General features: G+C 31.3%; 1 long non-coding RNA gene across 1 annotated transcript; it reads left to right on the top strand.

Annotated features, from left to right (window-relative positions):
• The first annotated feature begins 449 nt into the window (after positions 1–449).
• Positions 450–2079, top strand: LOC128551917 (uncharacterized). The gene is made up of 3 exons (XR_008368921.1): positions 450–562; positions 990–1098; positions 1942–2079. It is a non-coding gene; the product is annotated as an uncharacterized LOC128551917 (long non-coding RNA).
• Positions 2080–8879: the final 6800 nt, after the last annotated feature.

The raw sequence follows: 8879 nt of genomic DNA, 5'->3' as shown, positions 1-8879 counted from the left end.
AATACATTTCATGCAGAAATACACATTTTTCTATAAGGTCACGGCTTAGAGGTCAGATTTTACCTGTAAGGGTATCTTGATGAAAATAAATCATCAATTTGTCGGATGCAGAACAGTGGTTGTTGTATTTTAATGTAACATCAATTTAGATATTTTTCTCCTTTTTTTGTAATATATTTTTATTTTCCAATAAATACAGTACATCTACAACAAATACATCAGTAACAGGTTATTTCTTTCTAATATTGAAAAGGAAGTACATTCTTAATCAATCTGCAGTATTCTTTTTTTTTAATTATAAATGTTAGTATTATTGGAAAATGTGGTAAAAAAGACGAGGAGAGTAAAAACTAGTAAATTAAAGAAGAGAGAAAAAAAAAAGAATGACAAAAAATGCATGAGGAATTTGTTCCTGATCTTGTTCATGCGACATAATTTTCAGGCATTCCTCGGATGTTTCAAATCAGTTACTCTCGATGGACAAATCGTCAGCGGTGTGGCCCTTCTTCCCGATGTTGCGGTCATATTAATAAATGGAAAAGAATTCCAATTTCTAAAACAGGTATTTTTACAATAAGTACGATGCATCTTTAGCAAGCAAATGTAAAATGAATTTGTAATTTTGCATTCAAGTATTGAAGAAAATACTAAGAGTATACACAGTTAAAAGTAATATAACTATTTGAACAACCATAATTATGGGAGTGGAGGTATGTCGCAATGTCAAGGAACGGAACTGGGCTTTAACCATTCGATTCTACAGACATTATGTACACCTAACACGCATTCAAATCTTGTTTTGTACATTGCTTGTATGACATAAAACACGAGACTGCCAACTCCAGACAGTGGTAGTTAATGAGTTCATTATTTTATAAGAAATATGTTTTGAATGGGGATAAATAGATAAATCGTGCATTCAGTTACAAATTATTAATTCTTAATTATTAAACGCAAGATTTATTACGAGTTATTTGTTGATATCAAAGGTTCAGCGAACAGAGAAAAGGATAAAACCGGTGGAGGAAGCTCTGAGGTTCGTTTTAGGACAACATGATCCTGAAGATATATGCGAAAAATATATCAACGATTTTATAGGTAAACTAGTTAATGAAAACCTTTATAAATAGCTCTTTCATTCTATAGTAGTTTACTTGATGACGATACAGTAGTAAATAGTAAAACATTGATATCTTCGAAAACACCTTTTTTCTGTAACATCACTTTCTTTTATGCTGCACGAGCTAGATCGAAGATTTAGTGTGCCTTATTTCGATTGTCTCAGACTCAGAGAGTAGATACTACTCGCAGCCTTCATGGTAATTGAAATTAGTTTATCAGCATGTAATCAATAAAAAGCAATAAATCACATGTAACTGCTGATAAGCTAAGGCTATACTTTCATTAACATAGGATTTAATCTAAAAACCCGTTTTAGTGTATTCTATTTTTCTATCCTTTATAATTTACAAGCAAAATGGTCTTTAAGATGTCTTTTTATATGACATTTATTTGATAATGAATGCAGTGCAAATCTACATTTTTGTTTTTGTGAAAGGTGATACTACTGTTTAACAGTAACCATTCTACTGCTACAGATAAACTAGACGGCAGCAAGCATCTGTCAGAGATAATTAGATAGCTGCTGTGCTTAATGACCATTTTATCGGCCTCTCGTCAGTAAATCAAATGCATCATTTAATATGTATTACAATATCCAGCTTATCAAAACTACTAATTAACAAAGGTTGCAACAAAAAATCTACTCTGAAAACATTTTATAGTTTGAGACAATATAAGAATCGTTGATTTCATCTTTCAGCCGCTATAAATTGCAGTAAATAAAAACAAGAATAGGAGTATTTCTTCACTACCTGCCTAAGTAAAACAATTTATTTTTAACGTATATGAAATACACTATGTTCACTTTTTATGTCTCAGGTCGAGGTGTTTTTGCCAAAATAAAATGATCAGAAATGGAAAATTCCTTGCGGAATACCATGGCGTTTTATCCAATGCTGACGACGTGAAGGACAAAGATACAAACTACACATATTTCCTTGACTTTAATGGTGTCAAGTACTGGTATGTAAAATATTTCAACCTTTAAATAATACAAGCCTTTAAATTCAAGCTACAAAATTGGATATCAAACGCAAAGGCGGATCTGTGTCTGTTTTAGAATAAGGTAATCAAAGGCAAGACAGTACTGTGTAACATTTACATAAATCATTTGTGAATCGGATTCCTTCAAAAAAACTGATGTTAATGCTTTCTTTTATTTGTATAATACATGAAAATACTCGTGTGAAATCTACATTATTACATTTGGTCTCATAAATGATTATCTAAGATAAATTAATTTACTTTAAGACTTTATCGCACTAGTTCGACACATTTGTCTGTTCAGTACGTCTTAATTTTTGTTATTATCATATTTTTGGTAGCATTGATGTCTCAGAGGACCCAAAACTGTATCAACCATCGTTAGGACGGCTAGTAAATCATGCAGACAAAAAACAACAGAGAAATTCAAGAATAACAGTCATTGGTGTGAATGGGGTTCCTCATCTTGTACTGTTTGCGACTAGGTTAGTTGTTGCTGTAATTTATTACACATGTTATGAATATGAAAACAGGAATTATCTAATCAGTTGATTTTGCGCTCTTTATATTATTAAGATTCTCCATCAAAAGTATAGTTACTGTCAAGCAGCGATTCAATATCTGGCTAAGAGACAGTTTGAACGAATAACTAACGGTTATTTCAGGAAGAGAAAAACATTCACATCAATAGATATGTATAATATATCTAATTTGAATAATATTAACAATAAAACATCGTAAATAACATACATGATAAAAATTCTGGATTTTTACTCCTCACTGTTTTTATTGTCGCACTGTGGACACCAAGTCAGTGAGCGTTCAAATCTATCAGTCTGCATTGTTAACACCAAGATACTGTTCACTAAATCATTAAATCTGCCTTGTGGACACCAAATAACATATAAACACATGTAATTATAGATGATTTAATGTTGATAAATATTAGTTTTTAACAAATGAAATTTAAATGATGTGTTATTTATTACGCGTGTTACTTCTGACATGTTTTGAAATACAGTAGGGGATTTAAATTAAACATTAACATGTTTATTCAGATTCTTCATAATTAATAATTATTACGTAGATGCAACATGACATATTTACAAATACGATAGTTACAAATTGTCAGTAAATGCATTTGTGTAATTCCCATCAAAAGTATAGTCACTGTAAAGCAATTATTAAATATATGGTTAGGAGACTGTTTAACCGAGTTACTAACAGTAAATGCCAGAAGCAAAAAAAAAAACCCATAAATTTCAACAGATATGTTAAATTCTAATCTGAACAATATCAAGCAATTACATATCATAAATGAAATACATGATAAAAAATTGAACATTACTCATCAGTGTTTTCTTGTCACCCTGTGGACACCAAGTCAGTGAGCGTTCAACTCAATCAATCTGCATTGTGGACACCAAGTTACAACTCACAAAATCATTCTATCTGCCTTGTGGACACCAAATTACATACGTGATTGTAGATAATTTAATGTTAATATCGATTATTTTTTACCAAATGGAATTTAAATGACGTGTGATTTATTACGCGTGTTACTTCGGACATGTTTTGAATATGAAAACATTAATAATCTAAGCAGTTGATCTTGTAGTCACTGTGTAATTAAGACTCTCCACACTAAATACAGTCGGGGGTTTAAATGAAACATTCTCATGTTTATTCAGATTCTTCATATTACGTAATTACAGCCTGACGTATTCACAAACAAGACTGTTACAATTTTTAGTAAATGCATTGTGTAATTCCCATTAAAAGTATAGTTATTGTCAAACAGCGTATCAATGTACTGTTTAGAGACAGTTTAAACGAATGACTAACATACATTGCAGAAAGAGAAAACAAACATAAATGTCAACAGAACTCTAAAATTGTAATTTGAACAATATCAAACAATAAAACATCATATTTGATAAAACGCATGATAAAAATAGAGAACATTTACTCCTCACAGTTTTCATTAAGTCGCACTGTGGACACCAAGTCAGAGAGCGTTCAACTATTATCAGTCTGTACTGTGGACACCAAATTACAGCTCATTTAATCATTCTATCAGCCTTGTGGACACCAAATTTAAAATGTAATTGTAGATTATATAATGTTAATATCGATTTTTTTAACAATTGGAATCTAACTGATGTGTAACTGGTTACACATGTTATTTCTAACATGTTTTGATTATGAAAACAGGAATAATCTAAGCAGTTGAACTTGTAGTCATTATGTAATTAAGATTCTCCACACAAAATGCAGTCGGGGGGTTAATAAAACATTAACATGTTTATTCAGATTCTTGATATTACATAAGTACGACCTAACATATTTACAGATACGACAGTTACAATTATAAGTAAATGTATAATTGTAATTTCCATTAAAAGTATAGTTACTGTCAAATAGCGCATCAGTGTAATGTTTAGAGACTGTTTAAAACAATGACTAACAGTCATTGCAGAAAGAGAAAACAAACATAAATTTCAACAGATATGTAAAATAAATATAATTTGAACAATATCAAACAATAAAATATCATAAACAACATGATAAAAATGTGAACAATTCCTCTCACTGTTTTCATTAAGCCGCACTGTGGACACCAAGTCAGTGAGCGTTCAACTCTATCAATATATCTTTCGCCTAAAAGAACTTCCATTTCAATCTTCACTGTTCCAGAAGTAATTTATTTTAAAAAACATTTGTAGGACAATTAAAAAAAAGACATTTCTTTTTTCAATCATTACCAGGTATTTCACTTTATTTTGGTCTAATGCACATTCAGATTTGACTTGTAATGAAAACTGCGACGATAAGCCAGTTCAGTCTCCTGTAGAATGCAAAGCGTGTGAATACCAAAGGAAGGTCTGTAGTTCGATTGGTCATGAGAACAACAACAGTGGTGTAACATCGGATTCCAAACGCAAAGCAGGTATTGTGTTAACGCAATCACTGCATGAATTTTTTGCAGTCAATAATTGTTGTCATTCAAATAAATTATACATTAATGTAAAGGCTTAACAACTTTATATTTCTTCTTTACCACTTGTACTTTCTAAACCTTAAATGTAATTAGAACCCTTTGTTGAATATGATAAATTGAATTCATTTTAATTTCAAAGCTTTGTTTATTTATTTTTTCTTTATTCTTTTTTTTTCTTTTTATCCACCATGATTCTTTGTACTATGATTTTATGTGTTTTTTACAAAGTAACTGAAACATTTTTCTTGTATATATTAGAATTTCCGGTACAAACAGGCAAAAAGACCAAGGTCGTTCCTTGGACAGAGAAGCAGTTAGCGGCCATGCGAAGGTCATTCGCCAAAAATATCCGCTGCTTAAGAGTTCCTAACAAGGAGGAATGCGGACGAGCAAGGAAACATGAGTGCCTGTTGCTTTCTCGTGACTGGAAGAACATCAAATTCAATGACCATCTTGAAATACAAAGATTAAAGAAAGAAAAAAAGTTAACAGAAAAAGAAACATCCGTTAAACTTGCAATGAAATCTAACAGACATATATTTTCAAAATGTAAAAATGTTTATGTGTGTGTGTTTTTTACATAAAATCCCCAGACACTCGTTCATGTACAGTATTGTTTTTGCTGGATGTTCATGTTAAGAGGACATGAAATATCGACAAATTACTATCACGGGTTCGTTCATTAAAAAATAATAAATTGACTGAAATAAAGTATTATAGTTCTTCAATTGAGGTTGTCGTTCTTAATGAAAGCTAAAGATTTATCCATTCTTCTAAGTTATACCTCTCAAACAATTCATTCTTGCAGAATTTGTACAGAACTTTTGTTTAAGTTTAGTCCATTATCATTCATTTACATTTATTTACGATAAATACGTGTTCACGGTCCGAATACATCTATTCATCCTTTGCACTGTGTTTGTTTTCATCTTAACAGTGATAGAAATTTTTAATTAAATGCCTAGATCTTGGCAGTGGGCCAAGGGATTTCTATCTTCACCAGCACAGTTTGGGATAATGACTATCACAGTATAGTTCCAATAAACAAGGATGATTGTTTATTGGAGGTCAGTCTACCTTACAAATGTATCAATTAGTGAGAAGGGGAAACATAAATATTGATAACTTTTAAAGTTATACCTGTTTGTTGGCATTTTTATGTAAAGAAAAATATCTGTTTGTCACACACACTAATTAAATAATAAGAAACGTTATTTTAGGAAAAAAGCAGGCTTTTATTTTTTTCAAATTCTGTATGAAGACGTGTGATATTGCAGAAAAATGTGACTTTCACTTATCTAAAAGTTTTGTTTAATGCTTGCAGAATATTGAATATAACATTTTCTAAGATTGAAACCGAATGTGTATTTCAGTGTTACAAAATAAAGCATGAAAAAAGTACACTTTTGGCAACTTATTGAAGATGAAAATTCAGTATATATGAAACACAATAATTTTATTTTATCCAGTATACTATATTCAAATAATGGTGATTGCATAAAAACGAGAAAACCATTTTCCCATTCTTTTTGTAAATACAAAAATGTATTCTAAATAAATATAAGGATCACCTTCATCAATATGAATTTCATAATAATTATGATATTGGAAAAATTGTTTGTCAACACAAAGAAATCATTGAGTTTTCACTATAACTGTGTTTTATTATCATTATTATTTGTAATAATATTACTATATATTTTATTATTTTATTTGTAATGTTACATTATTATTGTTATCTATATAATATCAAAATAATTGTAATTATTATTATGACCGGTATTCCACATGGAAGGAAAATTAATTTCTTTCAACTCCACTGCACACATCTTCATGGTCTAGTTGGGACCCTGCTGAGCTAATTGCCCTTTAATTAACTACAGTTACATAATCGCTGATAAGCAGCAGATAAGATGGGAGTTGTTCATTGGATTGTGGGGGACACTTATATAGTAGTGGATCTAGGCCTTTAAATACTATTGTGTTGAATGATCCCTTAGTCCTTACCCTTTACCTGTATCAAACAGTATGCACACTCGCACATGTGAAGCCATATGACCGTGTGGACACCTACCATTTAAGGCTGGTGTCCACAACGACTAATTGGTGTCCATATTGTGGGTTACCCCTTCTTCATTTATATTGACTATTTTCAGTAAATCATCGAATGAGTAGCCTCAATAATAAGATAGAGTAAGAAAATTATCAATTATGTTTGAATAATACTATTAGAAAGTAAAGTGTCCACAGTGAGGGTTAAAACTGCAGTGTCCACGTGGTAGGCAATATGAGTATGTGCGTGTGTGTGTGTGTGTGTTAAATTTATCGATGAAATTCCATTAAAGATACATTTTCTTGCCTTGTTTGAATTTCATATAATGTTATTGAATTCGGAAGAAGGTCTGAAAAAATCAAACAAATTAATAGTAGAATAAGTAAAATTTAGTCTGCTCATTCTAAATCCGGCTTAACATACTTCTGTTATGATAAACAAAATGGCTAAACTTACTAACCATTTATTCCTAAATGGTGCTCCGTTTACGTTTATTCGGATCTACAATATACATGTATTTATAAAACACCAGAACTAAAACGACTTTGAAAGGAGTACCTTCATTGTCAGTCTCCACACTTCTTTTACCACAATTGGAAGCGTTAGCCTTAGAGGTTGATATAGGTTGCTTTGTTGACTTCTGTTTCCCTCCTGAAATCGAAAACAACAAGAAAGTTTATTTCAGGACAGACTGGCAATAATTATGTTGAATCGTTTAAGATCTCCATTGACAAATGCATGCGTTTTATTTGGAATAATACAAATATGATAAATGAATTCTGATTTTGATATTTTATTACAAGTGATGGTGCGGAAGAGCGTTATTGTCAGGTACTTGTTAACTGATGCTCGAAATGTTCACTTAAAGGTAATTCCGTCTTTTGAAAGCAGAACGAAATAACTAAAGGCAAACTCAATATAGTAAAACAAAACTGATTTTCCAAATATGTAAATTAAATACATGTGATATCAATAGCTCAAAAATATTTTAAAATTTAGCCCTCCGGGCACATAAACTTTGCAAATGGTCCTATTAAAAGTAATGATAGGACAATATTATAATGCTACATAACACTATTTTAAGCCTAAGTAGGCCATAAAAGGAACCGACTTTCCTTTTTTGAAAAAATGAGAGGCCGTTCAAAGATATTTATATTTCTAGCTCTAGCCGCCCATTAAAGAGACCACATCTGAACAAATGTGGAAAGGAATTTATAAGAATGACACAGACTTAATGTGGAGAAGATCCATGAAATAATTCATGAAAGATCTTTGGCGGCCCTTTAAGTGACCAAACAGACCCATTTGAACAACGTACTAGAGGTCTTTGTCAAAATTCTACTGACAACATTTAATTCTTAGTAGTAGTTTCAGAGAAGAAGATGCTTCAGTAAAACTGTTTCCACACGCGTAGGACGAAGGACACCGGTCGCCGGGCTATCCACACTTTTGATAGCTCACATGAATGAGAAATAAAATCATTCAACAAAGACAATGTCATGACTTACGGAGTCCGCGTCTTACCTTTCGAAACCAATGTGAAATAACTGACTATATTTGTTGATGGAATCATATTCTAGATACAATATCTTGTTTTGTTTGAATCTGATATAACGTAACTTCTGGGATAAGGCATGAAGAGAGTATGTAACCCAATTATGGGAATTGATAGTTGATTCAGTTATATTTAATCTGCTCATTCTAGAGCCTGCTTAATCG

The sequence above is a fragment of the Mercenaria mercenaria genome, unplaced genomic scaffold (assembly GCF_021730395.1).
Source record: "Mercenaria mercenaria strain notata unplaced genomic scaffold, MADL_Memer_1 contig_1831, whole genome shotgun sequence".
Taxonomy (NCBI): Eukaryota; Metazoa; Mollusca; class Bivalvia; order Venerida; family Veneridae; genus Mercenaria; species Mercenaria mercenaria.
The sequence above is the reverse complement of the archived record's forward strand: the minus strand, read 5'-3'. Positions and strand labels throughout refer to the sequence as shown.